At 40.1% G+C, this 22,804-nt stretch overlaps 1 long non-coding RNA gene across 1 annotated transcript in view; it reads right to left on the reverse strand.

Annotated features, from left to right (window-relative positions):
- Positions 1 to 2,244: 2,244 nt before the first annotated feature.
- The window catches only part of LOC108585080, a 48,635-nt gene continuing 28,075 nt past the window's right edge, over positions 2,245 to 22,804 (reverse strand). Inside the window, exon 4 of the long non-coding RNA XR_002521072.2 lies at positions 2,245 to 6,024. This is a non-coding gene — a long non-coding RNA (uncharacterized LOC108585080). The remainder of the gene's footprint in view (positions 6,025 to 22,804) is intronic.

Genomic DNA, 22,804 nt, shown 5'->3' on the forward strand with positions numbered 1-22,804 from the left:
CTTATTTTTATGGGGAAAAATGTAAAAGAATGCATTCTAAAATATTTCTAACTGTTAAAACTTCCTCCCTTATCATTACCCACATTTCTATTTGGAAAATCTATTTCCAGTTCTTTCATTAAGATGATGAATTTCAAAATTTTATAGAAAAGGCTGAAAAACAGGTTTGCTGGTTTACTTCAGTTGTTCTAGGTGCAATCTTTTCTTCAACTTTCCTGATAATGTTTAGCTTTTCTTTCCTTTAACAGCATTCATTTTATACATTAACCTTTTATTAAAAAGTAGATGAAAACTATTCTGCTCATAAATGAAGAACATAGACTAGTACATTTCTCTAGAAATGCTTTCATTCCTGAGGCATTTGCTTATTGCTTCCTCTGTTGTCCTCACAATTTCATGTTAACCATGACCTCTTTTAATCTTTTCCTTCTTTATTACTAAGTTGTGCACATTCTCCAAAGTTTGGGAAGATACGCCATCGCGAGTCCAAACTTGCCCTTTTACAGCCATTAATCATGTTTTCTTTCCCACCCCAGTCATCTCCTCCCTTCCTTGCCGTCCCAAATCCCTTAACCATCTACTATCATTCATCCTCAGTTTCCCAAGTAATTTGCTATTTTTAAATATCTTATTATCTCATATTCCTTGTTATCCACTTATCTTTCAAACTCTATTGTTCATTTAATTTTCTCAGAAATTGTACAGTCTTATTTGGCTTGCAGCATCCTTTTCCCCATTCTTGCACACCTACCTCACCTTCCCACTTTCCAGCTTCCTCTTTGTTTCCAAAGGTGCAGATCATGATTTGAAATGATGGAGATATATCTTAATCTCCTTCCATTTACTTAATTTTAAAAATCCAATGATCATTCCCAGAGGGAAACCTAGGTCTGTAATTCTCAAGCCTTGTCACAGAAGCAATCAAATACACTAGGTCTCTTTTTATTTAATCATGGATAATACAACGAAATGCATTCTCAAATGAAATACTGCACAGTTGGTTGGTGTTAATCTGAGATGCGCTGACCACTCATTTTCTCCTTTGGGAGTGAAGCCTGGTATCATAGTCAGCCAAAGACACATTTGTATCTTACGAATCTATGTCACATAAGCCTTTTCTCTTAGGGATCTAAATAAACCACTAAATACAAATCCTGCTGTCACCAAGCTTTCTGTTAGTGTCCAGCCTCTTTTCTTAGAAGAGCATAATTTTAGCTTTAAAATTTTTTTGTTTATATTGTGTTTTTCAACCTTCACAGGCTTTGAGGCTGTTTTCCCTTTCTCTTGATCTTTCTTTCCTCCTCCTGAAATCTCAGGTAAATTAATTTTAGCAAACACTGAAGGCATGCAGTCTTCCCTTTATTTTCTCTACTTCGGGATCCTTCCTCACCTAATCCTCTTCCAGCCCATGCCTTCCTATTTCAAGTGCAGGACAGGGATGAACTCCCATCTTTGGACAACCCCACCTTTGTATCATCCTTCACTTTCCCCTCATCACTTCATTTCACTCCATACACACACTACTTTCGTTCCTGACCATGTTTGGCCACTTGTGTGGCTGCTGAAGTTCTGGCAGCCTGCCTTCCTGGCCACGAGTACAGCTACCTGGCTCCTTCAGTGCCCCCAGGTGCTGCCAAGGCAAAGGCATCATGATCACTGACTTTATCAGTGATAACACCAAGGCAATGGAAGCAAATATACAAAGGGACAGCCTCATTTCATGCTTAAGGGAAGAACTGGGACAATTTCCCCAACTCAACCTATCTCCCATTGAACTTCCCTGAAGAAGAGTGTTCCTTTTCCAAGCTTATTGATTTTCCCATTCCATCACGGCATATAAAAGTCTCATATGGGAATGAGGTTAGTAAATTGTAACCGCTGAAACCTAGCATGCATCTCCATATGATTATGACCTTACTCTCATTCTACACTGGCCAAAGGTATAGATGCTTGTGCAGTGGGAAATCCTGCTCACTGAATGATGATTAGTACATTTCTTTGAAAAGAATAGTTTTCCTGAGTTAATCCCTTTTTTAATAATCCAAATTATCTACTCTTTTTTTCTATAATGTGACCCCTTTCCCCCTCTGTATTCTATTACGATTCACCATGATTTCTCCTGAGGGTACAATAGAGTCTAATTTTCTTCATTATTCAATTTGGATCCTGTTAAGAGAGACAGACATTCACTGACAAGAAGAACATTTAAATTTTGGCAAATAAGTTCATTAGTATTCAGAAAGCTTTGCACCCCTCATATTTAATAAACCTTTCCATTACAGTGTAAGAAATCCTGCAAAATAGTCAAACAAATTAGCAATGGGGCCACCAAGAGAGTACATTCAACCTTGATTCAAAGATGTCTCAGTTTATTAGTTTTCTGTCAATCATTAAAACAAGAAAGATGAAACATGCAATTAGATACAAGGAGACATAACTCCTAATTCTTTCATCCTAGCTGAAGCAGAAGAGTTTTAATTGCTTGGAAAAATAAGATTTTTGTTTTCTCTCAAGAGGGAAGAGGAAGCAAATATAAATTGCCTTAGAGTCAATGGCTGGAGGTACAATGCTCCAAACCATGCAAATGAGAGGTAGAAAGACAAGTCCATCATCTGTATGTTTTGTCTTTACAATGGCCAATATTCAGATATTTTAAAATGTGAGATGATTGACAGAATAGTCCTTTTCATTAAAATGTTTAGAGTCACATAGATTTACTGATTCTCTTCTTCTTAATGAGAGTGACACTGAACAAAAATACTTGAATATGTTGTCAATTATTCCAGGGCCAATTTTCCATTCATGTGAGTTATGTTTCTCTTCTTAGTCCAGTTTCTCTTCTAAGTTCCAGTTATTTGAGTTATTTCCATTTATGTGAATTATGTTTCTCTTCTAAGTCCCACCAGCTATTCTATCTTATGAGCCTTACACTGTTTATAACATATTTACCAGAGGGAAAGTAAGGACAAGGAGAGGAGATAAAATACTAATCAATCCATTTAGTAACGATGTACATCTACAAAACTGAAAACGAGAAAATTAAAGTTCTTGGCCATGGAGAGGTATAGACGTTAACTGGAGGTGTCTGCCTGTTCCTTGACCTCAACTCAGAAGTAAAATTAAGAGTTAAGAGTAATTAATTCTACCATTTAAGCCAGAAATTGAAATCCCTAATACTATGTCCTAGGATAAAATTCTGAAACCAAATAGTGTGTATCAGCAATTCCGAATTTGAAATTCCATAGATTGATTTTTCCATAAAATATTTTCTACACTCAGAGATATACATCAAATAGATCTGCTAATGTTGGAAAAAACATAGATACAAATTTGCTTATATAGGATTCACAATAGGGTAAGAATTAATAGCAACATCTTTTTGTCTGATTAGGCTTTTTCCTTTCCTTTTTAAAGAAGTCACCACCCATAGGGATGTAAGAATCACAGTATACATAAAAATGTCTATTTGCTGAGAGGTACTTTGTAAGTTTAGAAAGTAGTCCTTCCTACCAGGGAAGGGATGGGTTACAGAGTATAAAGTAGTCAGTGGCCTTCACTGTCTGGAGGTCCTTCTACAATTTATCCTAAGAAATAAAAGATTGTTTCTTCCTTATATCTGAAGACAGATCTTTTCACAATGACACTAGGACTGAATGATTATCTTTTTTTCTTTCTTTTTTTTTTTTTAAGACAGGGTCTCCCTATGTCACCCAGGCTGGAGTGCAATGGCATGATCTCAGCTCACTGCAGTCTCGACCTCACAGGCTCAAGCAATTCTCCCACCTCAATCTCCTGAGTAGCTTGTACTACAGTCAGGGGCCACCACACGCAGCTAATTTTTGTATGTTTTTGTAGAGCTGGGGTTTTGCCATGTTCTCTAGTCTAGTCTTGAATTCCTGAGCTCAAGCAATCTGCTGCCTCAGCCACCCAAAGTGCTGTGACTACAGGTGTACAGCATCATGCCCGGCCCCGAATAATTAACTGATGTGTATCTCAAGACACTCTAAAAGTTGCTTGAGTAGAATGGGGCATCTGTCTGTAGTTGGTTACCCTGGGACATGGGCACACTCCCCTGGGACATCGTTGATTCTTTCCAAAGAGAAAGCCAGCAGATGAAAGAAATAAGGGTTTTGTCTCCTGGAGTCTGGGAAACTCTCAGGTTTACCTTGTATCTCCAAACCTAGCACACACCTGGTACATGGCAATGGTATATGCTCAATAGAAATGTCTGAGGAAGGGAAGGAGCGGGAGAAAGGTAAGGGGGAAAAAAGGAAGGAATAAAGCTTCCATAAGCTCTACAGTGTATATTGCTACAACCTTCCTAACTCCAAAGGGAAGAAGCAGACTCACTGTATCCTGAAACATTGGTAAAACACCCGCTTCAGAAAAAAGTAACAACAATCAAGTAACTATTGAAGATTGATTTGACCTAACAGTGTAGAAACAGGAGAATTACATAAGGCCAGCTGTAGCATAGGGCCTGATCTTAATGTTTTAGAGCTGGAGAGGCCTGGAGTCACTCAAGAGGCATCCAAGTGGAATGTGAAATGACTTACCCACAGTCACATAGCTTGTTAGTATTAGAACACAAACTAACACCCAGGTCTCAAAAATGCTGGGGCCCAGCATTTTTCATCCTGCAGTTTTCTATATAGAACAGAAGCGATAGCTGTTCTTGAAACCTATCCCTTCCTGTTTCCTGACCCAAGTCACTTCATATGTCCTTCCCCAGAGACCCTGCTAACCTTAAGCCCTTTGCCTGGTACCACAGAACTTTGTACAACTTGCTGGGTGGAAACAGCTCATGCTTACAGGCCATTTATAGAATGCAGGCTTATAGAACATGATCAATAGGCATGATTAAGGAAATAGGAATTATTCTAATAACTGGAACACTGGCTCAATGATATCTTTATGACCATTTATTAGTTGTAGCCACTGTTCTTCATACCTAAGGGAAAGCTACAGTGTAAGCTCCATGGGGGCAGGAACCATGTCTGTCTTGCTTCTAAGTCTCTACTTAGTAGAGTATCCAGTAGTTACTTAACTATTAGTTGTATTATTAAACATGACCACCAGTTCCATATTTCATAATTCCAAGCATGTTCCATGATGGCTTTATCTACAAATAACCAGCAATGTCATCCTTTAGCCAAATATTTTTGAAGGGCCCAGCTCTACCTTGTGTTCCCAATAATCTAATGAACTCAACACAGAGTCTGACCACCAGGCCCATAGGCAAAGAGTTCAAGTTCCATTTGACTTAAACTACTCTGTGAGCAATGACTGTCACCCGCAAGTGAACGAAGACTCCCTAAGGGCTCACATTATAGAAATGGAAGATAGATAGTCTGCCAGTGTCTTTATTATCAAAGCCCTAGAGTGCAAAGAAGAGACATGTAGGGTAATGAATTGGTGTCTCCCTCAGACCACTACTTGTTCAATCTTTATTAGAGGAAAGACTGAGGTCTGTAGGGGCAAAAATCAAGCAGGAAGATCATGGGAGCACTCAGCCTACCCTCTGTGGTCATAAACAATCTAGCTAGAGTCCTTGTTTTATATATCCTAGTAAGAAAAACAGAAACCCTGAAGTCAAACAGCATGCTCCTCTACATTCTGATTATGCCCTACTTTCTACCCCTAAGGAATTTAACAGACTATTCCTTCCAACCCCACACAGACTCCTCCCTGAGAGAAGGGCTGGTAAATATATTTTCCATGGATGTGTTAGCATACTATTGATATGTTAGTGCCCTTATAGTTTAGTCCTCCAAGCAATTGTCCAGTTGTTTTGTCTTTAATCTGACCCTGCTGACAGTCATTACTCAAAATGAAGAAGGCAATCTAGAGAGAAACTGTAGCTGATGCTCCTCTTCTCTCAGTGGGTGGATAGCCCATCCATAAAGTCTTCTTGATGATGGTGTCCAGGAGTCAGGGTCCAAGGAGCTCAACAACAGCAGTGGGAAGCAATACAGGAAAAGGTCATGCTCCTCCAAGGGAGTGGGTTTTCCTTTGTCTCAGCAACTGTAAAATTATAAACAAAAGATTAAAAAGCTAAACCACTGCTCAAGTAAGAATCTCGGTAAATGCATGCTTTACCCAAAGCCTGATGACGGATTCATTGGCACCTATATGAAGTCTGTGGTTTTCCAGACAATGGGGCAGAGACTACAGGAACACACAAATTATGCCTAAGGATTCTCTGTTCCTTCATTAATTTTGTTGTACCAAAGAAAAAGGAAAAACTATAATTGCAACTAAATACAAGTAAATGCGAGTAAATCTGCATGCATAAAGCATGTAGAATACATGGACTAGGGGAAAAGGAGAGAGAGCACAGAGAATCAAGAGCAAAGAAGATGCTTCTTCCCCTACGATATTGCACAGCACTGACCTGAATGGAACAGCAATTATGCAACCTAAGTGAGAGTTCAATAAATAACAATATCTGGGGACAAACTGAGATTTAAGCTCCCATGAAAAATTAGAAGTATAGTAACCAAAGCCTTAGCCAGTTCCTGGGCAATCAATATGATTGATACCCAGAGTCTTTAACAAAATAAGATAGGATGATAATAATCTCACCCAAAGATGGTCTAAATGAAGCATCACTACTTTAGCGAATTTCTACCAAAAACATCAAAAATGATGGCGATAGCACCATTATCAGAGTACTAGCAAAACCACCAAATCAATGGCTGTCTTTGACTGCCATCCCCACATAGGTGGGTCCCTCTGTCCCCTTCCTCAGGAACCAGGAGCCCAGCATCCATGTGCCTTTATCCACCCACTCTAATTTCTTTAATGCAACAGAAAGCAGTTAAATAGAAAGTCTTCCAATGGCTAGAATTGAGTATTTGATACTAGGGTATGAACAACTGGTTAATTTGACTTTATCAGCACCATAAGACAGTACAAAAGAAAGAAAGAAAGAAAGAAAGAAAAAAATAACAATTGGTGACTTTCACACTCCCATGAGGTATCTGCAGTTTATAAATGGAGCTTGTGTACATAAAACTGTTAATTACTGGAATGTGAAAAAGATAGAGAGAGAAGGAAGGGACAAGTGAAAAAGGAAAGAGCAGGGCCTTTCCATGCTTCTTGTTTAATGTCACCACCATCCCACGCCAACCATCAAACCTCCGAACAGTGGGCTTAGGCAACTTGGCCTCCGATGATACTGAACAGCTGCTAACCCCAGTCTTAGAAGACAATTCTGTCCTCAAAGCACACAGAAGGGCTGGGTCCTTTAGAACCGACACCCGGATTCATAGAGAATCCTCCTACAGATATCAGTGATCATGTCTGCATTGCTGGTGTCTCCCCTAGTCCAAATCCTTCACTCTACAAAGAAGCAAAGTGAAAGATGAGTGGCTTGCACAGTGTCCCATAGAGACTAACCAAAGGGTAGGGCCAGTACTGAGCCCAGGTCTCCCAAGACCCAGTCCCTAGCTCTATCCAGGTAAATCCCCATGAGCATAACACACTGTGCTCCAGACACAGGCAGAAGATCATACCCCTCAAACTCTAGAGTAGTATTTGGGTAGTATCTGGGTAGCAATTTCCTCTCCCTAGACAACAATTTGATTCAGTGGGTCTGGGGTGAGGCACAGGTATCTACATGTTAACAAGCTCCATGGGATCTTCCAGATATAGAAACCACCCCCCTACCTACCAGCACCGCACAGAGGGCTGAGAGGGACTGCTCTGGGGACATCCTCTGGAACCCAAACATCAAAGGGCTCCTGACCACTGGGTCACAAGTCAGAGCCCTGAAAACAAACACCAGCCTTGAAATCTCAAACAAAGAATGCTTAGAATGGGCCAGAAAGGTCTCCTCTTAGACCTGTTGACCTTAGTGGCTTTGGGTCTGGCAATATCCAAGTGATGCCTTCAAGCCTCCTATGTAACCAATCTCCCAATATGTGCTGAGCCCCTACTTTGTATAAGACTGTGCAGGGGGGCTAAGATGGGCAAAGAAAAGTAAGCCCTAGTTGTAAAAACTCTACCAAAAAGATCAGACACATACACTTAAAAAGAACACCCACATTACAGAGCAGTGTTGTTGAGGATGAAACACAACACAGATCCATATCCATGTCATATAAGCTTGCCCAATGTAACTCAACAATCTCTAAATCCACTTCCTGGCAGAACCATCTTTCCTGGTTCCTCAACCTCCACCCTGGGATTCTCATTCAGTAAGCCTGAGGAAGAGTCCAGAATGTGTCTTTTTTGCCAGCTGTGAGGTAAATCTAAGGCAGGCAGTCCACAGGTGGATATTTGAGATTCTCAGAATATGTTAAGGGTCAGGCTGCAAAGAATTTGAGGGAATCTAGCTTGGTTGCTTCTTTATATTAATGGTTTGCTGCTCCTCTAAATTCTTTTTTTTTTTTTTTTTTTTTTTTTTTTGAGACGGAGTCTCACTGTGTCTCCCAGGCTGGAGTGCAGTGGCGCCATCTCGCTCACTGCAAGCTCCGCCTCGGTTCACGCATTCTCCCGCCTCAGCCTCCCAAGTAGCTGGGACTACAGGCTACCAAGCATCAAGACCCGGGTTAGTTTTTTAGGAGTTTTTAGTAGAGACGGGTTTCACCCATGTTAGCCAGGATAGTCTCGATCTCTGACCCAGGATCCACCACTGCCTCCCAAAGTGCTGGGATTACAGGCTTGAGCCACCGCGCCCGGCCTGCTCCTCTAAATGCTTAACCTACTCACATTGGCCCCTAGAATCTAAGTCTGTTTGGTTTTGTTCCTCTCAGCTCAGTCATGGCCTATGCTGTCTTCCTACTTGAAACTTCCTACTTAGGGCCTCCTTCATGATCCCAATAGAAATCTGTTTTCTGGGAAAGGGTGCAGCTTTACTCCTCAGGAAAACACACAGGGGAAAAAAAGCCCATGTCCAGCCATGTATCATATGATTCCATTTAAACCATTTATATGGAATGTCTAGAACAGGCAAATCCATAGAGATAGAAAATAGATTAATGGTTGTGGAGGATTGGGGGAAAGTGGAATGGGGAATGACTGCTAATAGGTGTGGAGCTTCCTTTTGGAGGTGATGAAGACATTCTGGAATTAGCGGTAATGACTGCACAACTTTCTGACTGTACTGAAAACCACTGGATTGTACACTATAAGACGGTGAATTTTATGGTATATGAATTATGTCTCAATTTTTGAAAAGCCCATGCATAAGTAACACATAAAACATACAGGTGGCTGACCTGGCTCCCTGGGTCCTCACAACTACTGGGTGATGACCCCTGGGCAAGAGGCAGGGCAGTCAATGACAATAATAACTACCATTCACTTGTACTTATTATGTGGCAGATAGACATCCATTACACACAGTACATGGCTGGCTCAGTACATGGTTATCTCAGATGAGACATCACTGCCAAAGATGTAGATATTGTTATGATTATACTGTTATCACTAACATTTTAAATATGACAACACCAAGCCATAGTGAAATTAAATAACTTGACCAGTCCACAGCTATTAAGTGGCAAAACTGATAGCTAGGGATATGTGGCTTAATAGGCACCAAAAGACCCCTGCCCCAAACCTTGCCCCAAACCATGTCCCTCAAAGATCTGTCATTCTTATCATTAGATTTGCAGAAAGTAGAATAATCATAATGGTGGCAATAATGTAGCTGAGATGTATTGAGCACTTTCCATAAATCGTTCTCGATTTATAGATGTGAAAACTTAGGCAGAGAATGTTTAAGTAAATTGCCCCAAACCACACAGCTAGTAAGTGGTGGAGCCAGAACTTAAACACAGACCCTTAGTGCTAAGCTGCTCGGTCAGAGATCCAACTCAGATGTCTGCAGGAGCAGGACAATGATAGTGTCAAGTGGGCCCCATATAGCACACCTTGAAATACAAAGCAGTATTGACTCATCTTTGATTCATCTATAGACATGTGGTAAATTTTCTCCTAATACTAGGGGATAAAACAAAGCACGAGATCAGTGATAAATGGCAAATGATGCTTTGCCTCAATGTTGAGGATGCAAACAGGAGTGCAGAAATTATGGCAAATTGGAGAGAGAGCCGCTTCACCCAACAGGACTTCCCCATTCCACTCTAAACCTCCACCGCTGGGTGGGTGTGCAGTACAGTGTTGCTATATTTTCTGAGATAAAGCCAGAAAAACATATCTTTACAGAAAATCTTTTTCGCTTTTAAAAGATAGTAAAGAATTCTGCAGACTATATTGGTCTATAGCAGAACAGTTGACTTCAACACATAGTAAATTGCCTCCTCAAAGGCAGTTCTATGTGACTGGGATTTAGAATTTGGGGTGAAAAGTAACAGGGTGAGTCAGGAACAGTAAGGAGGAGCCAGGGTCTGAAGACTTGATGCACACCTAAGGAAGTGGAACTTTATTTTCTAGGCCAGGGAAAGCCAGAGCTTTGCTGTTCTGTTTTAAGAAGGGAAAGGGACCAGATCACAGACATCTCTGACGACCATGTGAAGGTAGAATAACCAGGAAAGATAACAAAGGCAGTGAGACCAACTGGGAGGTAACTAATTGTCAGCCCCAAACTAAGGTAGTACCAATGGAGGCAAGAGCATGTACTCAAGTCAACAACTAATAGCAAAGATCTTCCCTGAGAGATGATAGATATGACTATATCAAAAGGGGGCACGCATATACTCTATCAGATAGATATACTGGTAGTCCCTTAATTTTTTTTTTTTTAAAGACTATCATAAGGAAGAGGGAGACATTAGCAAATGTGAGGAAGAACACTATGAGAGAAATACAGAAGGGTTACAGGATACAACTTGTTAGAGGCTGGGTTTGGCATATGAAAGGGAAAGAAAATGTTCTTGGCTGGCGAAGAGACAGATCTAAAACTGCCTAGGAAAACAAAAGTGAATGAGGGAAATAAAGAAAACATAAAAGAGTTCAGGTATTAAGAAATTAAGAAGAAATATGGAAAGCCAGCAGGGAAAAAAACAATCAACCAGTGAAGAACAGTGAAGGTCCCTAATGTCCATATTTAATGCAGAGGAAAGAAACCAGTGAAGGCATTTTAAAAAGATGTTGTAATGAAGGCACCAAGAAGATTGCTTTAACAGAGACTGAACTCAAGAATAGAGACCACAATGGAGGCATTTATGAGGGGTAGAAGAAAAAGAAGACCAAAATATGGGAAAGGATTTTAGTGATTGGAAACTCACAGGAAAAGATGAGTCTTAGAGATGTCAGAAAGAAAAATATGACAGGATTCTGGAATATTCTCAGAGTGAAAATAAGGTCTAATCTGTAAAATATACAAAGTTCTCTCTCCACAAGTGCTTGAGAAGCAGCCCTGAGGAGTGCCAAAGATAACACCAAAGCTGCATTCCGAGGGCATGAGGAGGAGAAAGCAGTTACCAGCAAGACCCTGAAGGGAAGGGAGCAAGGATTTTAGCCCTCACCAGGCTTGGTTTTCATTGCTTGTAACATCATCCAAATCGGAATAAAGCATTCAACAGAATGGACTTTTCCAGAAGTAACCTTGTGACAGCTCGGAGCATTCTGGGAGAGCTGCAGTAGTCAAGAAGGCAGAAGCAAAAAGGAAAAGCCTCTACCACACACCCGGTGCAGAGATAGAGGACCAACAATAACAGTAACAAAATATCCTATTGAAAAGCATCAAGGTGTACATTAAAAGGGAAAAAATACAAGGAGGTAGGAGGAGGTAACATCCATTGACAACAATGGGAAAGGGCTGTCGTTTAGAAGTATGTCATGTTATGTTTGGTATCTTACATACAGTATTCCATTTAAGCCTCACATTAGATAGGCAAAGTTACCCCGTTTTGCAGGAAAAAAAAAAATGTAGAGGCTATTTGAAATTGATTATTTGCTAAAAGTCACTTAGATAGTAAGTTTTAGAGTCAAGGTTTGTTGGATTCTCAAACTTACGCATTTTTCCACTATACCACACTGTTGGACTATGGACCTTCCAATCGGATTACAGCAAAAGCCTTCCTAACTGATATTTCACCCTTTACAATTCTCCTTTCACTATGTAACTCAAGTAATCTTTCTAAAATGCAAATTTTATCATGGTGCTGCCCTGCTCAAATCCAGTCAATAAATTCCTTTTGATCTTAAGAGGGAGTCCAAACCACTTAGCATTCCCTACAAGGCCCTTCAGGAACTGTCCCTACTCACCTTCCCAGCCTTATTGCAAGCTCCTCTCATTTCAGGTGACAACGCAATGACTCTTAATATATTAAAGTCCCCGGAATGCACCCTGCACATTCTCACTTCCAGGTCTTTGCACACTTTGTCTCTTTTGCCTGAAGCACTCTTCTTCCTGACCTCCTAAACTCTCCCCTCAGGCAGTCAATGCAACAGCTTCTCTTCTCTCATAAAATTTAATACACTTTATTGAAATCCTCTCTGCCAGTTCTGAGGTCCCCACACCCTCTAACTGGGAACTACATGAGGAAAGATCCTGTTTCTATCTTGTTCACATTTACACGCACCTAGTAGTGCCCTGACATATCATAGGTGTTAAACACATATCTTTTGAAATGGATTAATAAATTGGATGGGATGGGGCTGTCACTGGTTACTAAGTTAAACTATGGGTAGAGGCCAAGGCCACAACTAACACCAAAGCCTCTACTTTTAACATCTGCAATTTACTGTTTATAGCTGAAGATTCTTTTCTTAGGCATCTTGAAAAATTTAACAACATTTAGGTTGGGCCTCCCCTGGCTCACACCTGTAATCCCAGCACTTTGGGAGGCCAAGGTGGGCAGATAACTTGAAGCCAGGAGTTCGAGACCAGCCTTGCCAACATAGCAAAACCTTGTATCTACTAAAAATACAAAAATTAGCTGGGCATGGTGATGCACACCTGTAATCCCAGCTACTTGGAAGGCTGAGGCATGAGAATCACTTTAACCCGGGAGGCAGAGGTTGCAGTGAGCCGAGATCATGCCACTGCACTCCGGCCTGGGTGACACAGCAAGACTCTGTCTCCGAAAAAAAAAGAAAATCAACATTTAACAGAACATATACTCTATGCACTTCCTGTGCTCAGAGCTATGAATAATTTCTAGGGATGTGACTCAGTTCTTGCCCTAAACAAGCTTGCAGTCTAGTGGGGTAACCTTCATTTTCTAATGTGTTACAATTCGCATTCTCTTTAAACCTTTTTAGAATTGAGTTGACAAGGGATCCTTGACAGTCCGTTAAGCATTGGGTAACTGCCAGTTGACTGATCACTGGCTCCAACAAGACTACAAGGGGCTTGAGATTTGAGACTGAATCTTCTTCATCATTATCATCCCAGTGCCCAGCATAGTGGCTGGTATATAAAAACAAGTTTAAATAATCAACTGAATGAATGAAAAAATAGACAAATGAACAAGCAAACAAGCCAAGTCTTGGAATAAAGCTTTGGGATCTGGGTCAGAGTCTCAGCAGGAATTATTCTCTATCATTAAACAGATAAATGACTCAGCAACAAATACTCTAGGGAAAAATCAACCCATTCAATATAAACACACACAGAGATACACACACACACACAGAGACACACACAAACACACAGATACATACACAGATAGACACACACAGAGACATACACACACTGCAGAGCCAGAGGAGTATGGGAGCAGGACAAAAGAGGGTCAGGGTAGGATTTGGGATGGTTTTCCAGTGCCAGCTCAGGTCCCTCCTGTGACTTTAGGTTCAGAAGGGAGACACTATGAGGCAGGCACACACACATAGAGCAGTGACATGGCTTATCCTGACCCCTACAGCCTCAAACCTGCTTATTAAGACATACCATAGAGATAAATCATTGGAAAAACAGGTAGATAGATCAGTATCGTGCTCATTACATGTTTTCAAAACTTATTAAGAAAACCTTAATTTGACATGTTATTTAAAATGTATGTTAATAATCACCAACACAAATAAATACCCAACTGAAATATCTGAATAGTTTCTGTATCTTTCAAAATTAAAACCAAATATCAGAACAGAAATAGCTATCTAAATAGCATCCTTTTCACACATACACACACACTCCTGAAATTAACCTGCTGCCAATTTGTTAGTTATTTAAATAAACATTATTTCTGCTACACACTTTACCACCAAATAGTACCTTGTAGTCAGTTTTAAAAACCTTTATCAAAGTAAGAGTATGGTATTATTTTGACACCAGACAGCCCTTTGCTTTTGTGTGGAATCACTGTGTTGCCTGAACAGCGTATGATTTCGCTTTTGTGCAGAGAATCAGCAGGTCATTAGTGTACCATACAAATCGCCCTGGACTCAGGATGGAGCCCTGGGGAACTGAAGCTGTAATAGACTGGAGGGAAGATATGGTGTTGCTGACAGTTACCTCTGATGGCAGTTAAAAGGTATGATTGCAACCACATGACAGCTTAATACAACAGATCCCTGAGTTGTTCACATGGCAAATTCTGATTAATGACGTCAATAATCATTATAAACGTTTAAAGTTTTGTAGAGGACTCCATTACATCCTACTATCAGAATACAAGACCAACCAGGTCCCTTATAAAATAACCATGTTTTATCATTATTTTACTGCCATTGGTTTTACATGTTGGTGAACATGAATTTATTCACATAGGGAAGGTGGGGGGGCAGAGTTCTACTGCATATTTATAAGGTTCATGAAGAAATTTTTGCATAAGAAAGTGAGTGTAAGATTAATTGAAACTCAATATATGAACCAGAATTTGCCACTTTCACACACACACATATGCATGCATACACACAGAGATACACATACAGGATAAGGTCAATTTCACTGTATCCACATCTGGCAATGATGTGGGCATAGTGAAAAGATTTCAGGTTCCCTCCAGAAAGCCCTTAGGCTACAAGAAAAATCATCCTACATCTAATAAACCCATCTTAGATATATCTCCCATATGGTAAAGCCCTGTTTTGCTTTATTCCAACCAATTTGTCCTTGGATTCCTCTCGCAGCTGTTGCTGCTGTTGTTTATGATGTATTGAGCCCTGGCAGTGGAGTGAGGCACTGCGTACAACAGAGTCAAGATTCCCACATCACTGGGCTGTGTGAGCATTAAATAATCTCACCTGTGAGGAGTCCGAAGCACCCAGTATATTTAAGGGCCTGATACGTAATAACTGCTCAACAAATGGTGGCAAAAACCATTTTTAATTAAAATATTCTAGGTGCTTAGTCTCAAGAAAAAAAATCACAGTAGGTTTCTAAACCAGACTACCACCAAGGTAATAAGGATGCTAAAACAAACAAACAAACAAATAAATAACCCTTCCTCACAATTTCCCCCTCACTATTTTCCACCACAGTTTGGTTTGGCTTGAGAAACACTGGTGCCTTTATGTGCCCAGCACTGGGCTAGCACTGGATGCATGGAGATGACTGTGGCCACCCTCCAGCTATAGGTGGCTGCCCCTCTGCTGGAGACATGAAACACTTGAAATTCTTTCAAAGCTGAGTCTTTTGCCATCACAACAGCAGTTAGAAAAATTATTATATAGATTCATATAAATGATATAATCCTATATAGGAAGACACTTGCTCCTGTAACAGTTACTATTTAGGTCAGTTGACTTTTTCATATTCTGGGAGACTCCTCCTTAATGTATAGCTGCCATACATACAGGAATCATCTTTTCAGCAATGAGTTTCCTAGAATAAGTGAATGTTTCAAATGTGCTAAAAATAAAATAAGTAGATTAAATTAATGCTAATTAAAATAGAGCCTATGAGGGCAAGCCTATACATATAATTCTTTTCTATAAAATATATCATAGCTGTCACCAAAGAAATTAATCTAAAACTTAAAATTACCAATACTAGCTAGATGTCAATAAATATTAATATCAACAGATAATTCTAATCCTTTTGGTCTATCTGCATGGGTGATCTTCAGGCATGTAGCCTGCAGAGTTGCTCAATACTTTGAGTTGTTCAATATCACTACTGTTTGGAGGTTCCCCACCCGAAGGATTTCCCTTTCCATTTCTATCAAGTTTCAGCAGATCCTTTTCTGAAGTTTAAGACGAGAGGCCTTGCCTGTTCATATCAATGTGACTTGGAATTTAGAAGCTAACCCTTCCTCCTCTTTCTCTTCTCCATTTCCCTTACTTTACTAGCCTCATCTCCCTTGTTTCATTTTCTTCTGAAGTTATTTTTTTGCATGCTTTAAGTATTAATGTAAAAGCTCCCCTTTCCTATACTCTAAGAAAAAGAATAGCAGAAGGAACATAAGACAGGGTTAGAAGGTGAGCAAACATGAAGAAACAAGAATTTTGAAGCTCCTACGCCTTTAAAGCTCAGCTTCTTTCTGCAATGGCCAAAAACAGATGGACATTCTAGAAAGACTAAAGGAAGAAGATGCTAGGTAGGAGGAGACAGAAGGTTGAAGGGAGGAACCCATCTCAAGTTCTTCCTTCTTCCTCCAATCTCTTCTTTCCACAACTCATATGCAATGGCCTTTATGCTCCTAGTGGAATTGAATCCATTAAAAGTTCAGTGTAAGGCTGCGTGCAGTGGCTCATGCTTGTAATCCCAGCAATTTGGGAGGCCAAGGCGGGTGGATCACTTGAGGTCAGGAGTTTGAGACCACCCTGGCCAACATGGCGAAACCCCATCTCCACTAAAAATACAAAAATTAGCCTGGCATGGTGGTGCATGCCTGTAATCCCAGCTACTTGGGAGGTTGAGGCAGGAGAATCACTTGAACCCAGGAGGCAGAGGTTGTAGTGAACTGAGATCACGCCACTTATAGCCTGGGCAATAGAGCAAGACTCTGTCGGAAGGAAAAGAAAAGAAAAGAAAAGAAGAGTTCAGAGTAGGTAAAAGGGACAAATGGCATGAAGTAAAATTCCACTCACAAAAAAAAAAAAAGAAAAATTCCCCAGGGTGCCTCTAGATAAATTGCTCAAGTGTTGTTCTCCACCCCTCTCCCAGGCCAACACACAACACTAGGCCACCTCACACCTGAACTTCTGGTTGAGCCAGAAGAGCACTAGAAGTTTGAAGGCAGGGCCAGGAGCCCAGCAGAGCCCCAGGCAGTGGGCCCAACCATCACCTCTGCAGGGCTGGGACTACATTTGCCCCTGAACAACCCTTAGAAAGTTGGGTAGGAGGAGCAGTGGGGAAGGTCAAAGGCAATTTGGGCTGGCACCAACGAGGCCTCACCCACCTTCCACCAGGCTCCAACCCTGGCTATCTTAGAGGGTGCAAGAGTCTTCTAACTCTGTCTTCCAACTTCCAGTTAAACCAGAAACTGGACATTCAAGGGAGGGGCCAGGAATGTGGCCAGCCAGGTACAGGGACATTACTGCCACACTTCCCATCATGGCCCACAAGTGAGATCCAGGCCACACAGGTGTACTTGTTGGACAGAAACATTCTGAGATTCTACTTAAAAAGTCTTCTATTCCAGATATTAAACAATCATGACTACCTTTTATTGACCGCTTACTATATATGGCCTAGACTCACCACGAAATAGGTCATTTAATTCTAACAACAACCCTATACAGTAGATATATACTAGTATGTATTACCTCCCCTTTACATACTAGAAAACTGGAGCCTAGAAGGACAAAAGAAAGTCGATTCCAACCAAATAAAGGACAGATCCAGAATTCCATTCCAGATAAAATTGACTACAAAACCCACATTTTCAATCATCATATGCAGAAAACCAACCTTCTATACTTTTGAAAGTACTCCTCCTGGATGGGCCTTCAAAGCACTTTGACCTTGTTTTGTTACAGGAACAGAATTCAGTAGCAAGATGGCAAATAGTTTTCCTCTCTTTGTCAATGTGCCTGAGGCCAGAAGTAGATTCTAGAAATCAGATAAACAAGTGGCAGAGACAGCCAGGTGCAGTGGCTCACGCCTGTAATCCCAGCACTTTGGGAGGCTGAGGCGGGTGGATCACCTGAGGTCTTGAGTTCGAGACCAGCCTGACCAACATGGTAAAACCCCATCTCTACGAAATACAAAAAATTAGCCGGGTGTGGTGGCACGTGCCTGTAAACCCAGCTACTTGGGAGGCTGAGGCAGGAGAATCGCTTGAACCCAGGAGGCAGAGGTTGCAGTGAGCCGAGATTTCACCATTGCACTCCTGAACAACAAGAGCAAAACTCCATCTCAAAAAAAAAAAAAAAAACAAAAAAAACAAGTGGCAGAGACAATCCATTTACAAAACGGAATTTGAGTGAGTTAGTGTGTGGAAGTGTACGTTCTGGGCTCAGTCTAGCTCAGAACTAGTTTGTCTCAAGGTTAAAGTATTTCCCTTGCCTTTCAGGGGCAACCAATACATGAAAATATATCAACCATGAACTTTAGTCACAGCTGTAAATAAACAGACAACATACAAACACATTATATGTTCAAGAGGTCCCTACAGCATAAGTACTTTCTCCACTAAGGTCTCTATTTTCCAAGTCTCATTTTTCCAAAAGATACTGACTGCCCCAAAGGAGAGGTATAATAAAATATTGGAAACGTTCCGGGAACTTATTGAAAAAAACAATAGATGCAACAAATGAAGACAAAGTCAATACTGTCTTTATGTCCAATGGCCCCTAGCTCTTAACATAAGAATACCCTTATGATTTTACAGCAGTCGCAATGATAAATGTAATTGATAATTTAACATAATTATAAAATAAACATGCCACACAGTTTTTCCCCTTCCACAGAGGCCTTAAGAATCCTCATGATTATGACTTTGGGGGCATTAGGACTATTTATAAGAGATTCAAGTCAACCCAATCTGTGATTATGACTTCCCCTCCCAGCCCCTGTGGACTCTGAAGAGTCCCCTATTTGTAGTTATCAAGGGAACTCCCACTTCCAGTGGAGAGAGAATGACAGTAGGATGTGATTACTTAGCTTCCCCATTCTCTCAAAGTCCCCCAACCAAATTTTCAGGATTGTTCTTCCTTTCATGTACTATGAAACAATAGCAGGTGTTCCCCCTCTCACCCCTTTCTAGTTTACAGACTCCTCTAAGGAAGATGGATGCTCCTCTAGAACAATGACCACAAGAAAACAGCAGAAGCAAGAAAAGTCAAAGATCACAACTACCCGAATCTCCATCAAAAACAAGACTCAGGAGCCTGCAATCATATAAGTAGACCTACAAGGTGACTCAGCTCCCTAAGTAATATGATTTAGGGAGAATCAAAGGAGATATATATATATATGTGTGTGTGTGTGTGTGTATAATTTGAATATATATATTCCATTTGAATATATATACTATTTGTATATAAATATATATATATATTCCATTACTTTTATGTATTCATTTTCAATCAGTATTTATTGAGCAGTTACTGTGTGGGAGTTACTAGAAGATGAAGATAAAATGGTCATGGGGTTGGCAGAATTCACAAATAAAAATTTCATGTTTTATCTGGCAATTCTAAATTGTCAGCAAGAGACCATGCCTGCCACAAGGAACTCACAATCTAATGCCCTGTGCATTCCCTAAGAATTTTGAAATCTCATTAACACCTTAGCAAAACTGATTTATCTGATTAGCTTCAAAGTCCATAACCTGAGGCTGGGCTCGGTGGCTCATGCCCATAATCCCAGCACTTTGGGAGGCAGAGGAGGGTGGATCACAAGGTCAGGAGATGGAGACCAGCCTGGCTAACATGGTGAAACCCCATCTCTACTAGAAATACAAAAACTAGCCAGGCATGGTGGCATGCACCTGCAGTCCCAGCTACTCGGGAAGCTGAGGCAGCAGAATTGCTTGAACCCAGGAGGCGGAGGTTGCAGTGAGCCGAGATCGCGCCACTGCACTCCAGCCTGGGCAACAGAGTGAGACTCTGTCTCACAAAAAAAAAAAAAAAAAGAAGAAAAAAGAAAAAAGAAAAAAAGTCCATAACCTGGGAGAATGATACACAGAAGACGTAAGTTTTGAGGGGAAGAAAAGTGTTAGAAAGGTCCAAGGCAAGCATCAGCAGAATGTCACAGAAGGATTAACAATGATTAACCGAGGACAACAAAATGGCCCCATGTCCATAGTTGGGTGGTGGGGATAGGGTAAAGAAATCAAAATGAGGCAACTATTGCTGAGAACTCAGCTTGTTTCACCTGCATTCCAAATAAGTGACAAGTTCACAAAAATCATTGTCAAGGTTGGTAAACATTTCAGTTAGACCTGAGCAGAACGTCTAGTGAGATCTCATGCCAACTTATGGTTTGGGGTGGAAACCATACAAAATGTGGTGGTTTTATAGGGTTTGAACCTGAAAGCAAGCAAAATGTGGTGGTTTGGGCTGTGTTTTTCTTGGAGTTTTTTACATACTCAGGCATAAAAATTCACAGTCAAGCTTGGGAGGTCCAATCTGAAACAATAAAGTTTTCACACTATCCTTTCAGCAACCACAAGGAATAGGCTTCCAAAAGAAGTTGTAGACTCTTGTTTGAATATCTTTTAACTATGGTTGATAAATGGACTACTTAGGCCATGTTTATGTGACAAAAACTAATTTTGATATTTGGAAAGAGGAAAGATGTTGTCTTTTCCTGGACCAACATTACCTACATAGAAAAAAGAAATCAAGAGTTTTTTATGCATGCTCTCTGTGTTAATAATAAAACCAGTTAATGATCAGTTCCATTGGCAGAAATTTCTTGGTTAGCCTGCTGTGAGCAACTCCATAGCTTCAATCTAAAGTGAGAGTGGGCTGAGGAAAATATTTGTTTTGTCTTGTATGTCAGTTATTAAAGCCACTTCAAATCCTTCATGGAAACATATGGGGTTAGCACTGTCTTGGATGTCAAGCAGTATAGGTTCTATAATGGCTTCAGAGTGCCTTGGTTGGGTGCAAGAAAACAGACTTGCATGACCCTCCCCACGTTCTTTTTATAACTTTCTGTGAGGTTCATTATCTGAATCTGCAACCAGATCAAAATATTTACTTTGTTCTTTAGTTTGAAAACCTGAATATCCCTTTACCATTAATAGAAATTCTAATGTTCTCACAATGGTGTAAAATTTATTTTTTCTTTTGTAATTTTGTAGTGCTTAACTTAATTTTCAACGGGGCTAGGGAAAAGGTTATAAACATTAATTATGGTTTACACGAGCAGAACAGCAGGAATCATCATTATTATCACTTAACACATATATTTATTAAGTTATTCCAGGAAAACCTAGTTAATTTACACCTTGTGCCTTTGAAACATTTGATAACTCCAAGTTGGGGAATTGGCTTAACTTTCCCTTTGGTGGAAGAGAGTTTACAGATCTAATTAAATTGGCTTTGCAGGGGGTGATTAATCTCCTTAAGGAAATAGACTGCTTTCAAACACTTCAGTAACAACTGTTTCTAATGACTAATGAAATAAATACAAAGAATTCTGGCCTACTAATTAAAGCAGATCCAGTTATGAGTGTTGGCCACAGAATATTAATCCCTGGCTTATGTAAATATGTTATATATAATAGATTACAATATTTTATAATTCTGACATATAATAGTTTATACTGGTCTTCCCTCACATTAGTCTAAGACAGTGAGGGCTTCCTTGTATTTCTGTTCAACAGTTGTAGGCTTCCAAGATGCCAGTGAAATACATCTAAATAGCTTTTTGAAATGTTTATGATCCCTCCAATCCCTGTTAACTATAATATGTGATGACATAATTGGATTCATTGGAAGCCCACTTGGCTAGGACATTGTGGTAGTTGAAACCTATTAGCACTCAAGTAGATAATCCAAATCACCATCCAACAAAGATGTATAAACCATATATTGAATAGTACAATCGAATGTCTGAGGATTGGACAGGTAACCCAACATGTTTATAAGTTCTTCAATTAAGATAGAAACTCACCAAAAATAGTTTGTCCTGCAAATGTCAAGAATTCATTATGGAGCCCACAATCAAACCTCTTCATAAAGTTACTCAGGGAGAATAACAGGATCCTTTCAGCCCTCCTTTTTTTCTTCTTTTTTTTTTTTTTTTTTTTGAGGTGGGGATCTTGCTCTGTCACCTAGGCCAGAGTGCACTGCAGTCTCAAACTTCTGAGCTCAAGAGAGCCTCTCAAGTAGCTAGGACTACAGATGCACACCTCTATGCTTGGCTAATTCTTATTTTATTTTATTTATTTATATATTTTTTTGTAGAGATAGGAGTTCTACTTTGTTGTCCAGGCTGGACTCAAACTCCTGGCTTCAAGGAACCCTCCTGCCTTAACCTCCCAAAGTTGAGCACTCATCTTGAGAAATACTAGCTAGAAAAAGCTAAAGACAGAAGAATCCATCCAGTTGCAATTTATTTATAAATGTAAACACAACAGAAAGAAAAATTGAATATATATTCTTTCAGTGTACATATATTATTTACTATCCATTAGGCTCAGTTGTGGGCTCTGAGAAATATAAATATTATGTTGTGCTTGCTACAACTTGTAGTTTAAAAAAGGAGACAGATTAATAAAGCAACAATTACAATAAGGATGTAGAACTAGAAATACCATTTGACCCAGCAATCCCATTACTGGGTATATACCCAAAGGATTATAAATCATGCTGCTATAAAGACACATTAACACATATGTTTATTGTGGCACTATTCACAATAGCAAAGACTTGGAACCAACCCAAATGTCCATCAATGATAGACTGCATTAAGAAAATGTGGCACATATACACCATGGAATACTATGTAGTCATAAAAAAGGATGACTTCATGTCCTTTGTAGGGACATGGATGAAGCTGGAAACCATCATTCTCAGCAAACTATTGCAAGGACAAAAAACC

This window comes from Papio anubis, chromosome 4 (assembly GCF_008728515.1).
Source record: "Papio anubis isolate 15944 chromosome 4, Panubis1.0, whole genome shotgun sequence".
In the NCBI taxonomy this organism is placed as follows: Eukaryota; Metazoa; Chordata; class Mammalia; order Primates; family Cercopithecidae; genus Papio; species Papio anubis.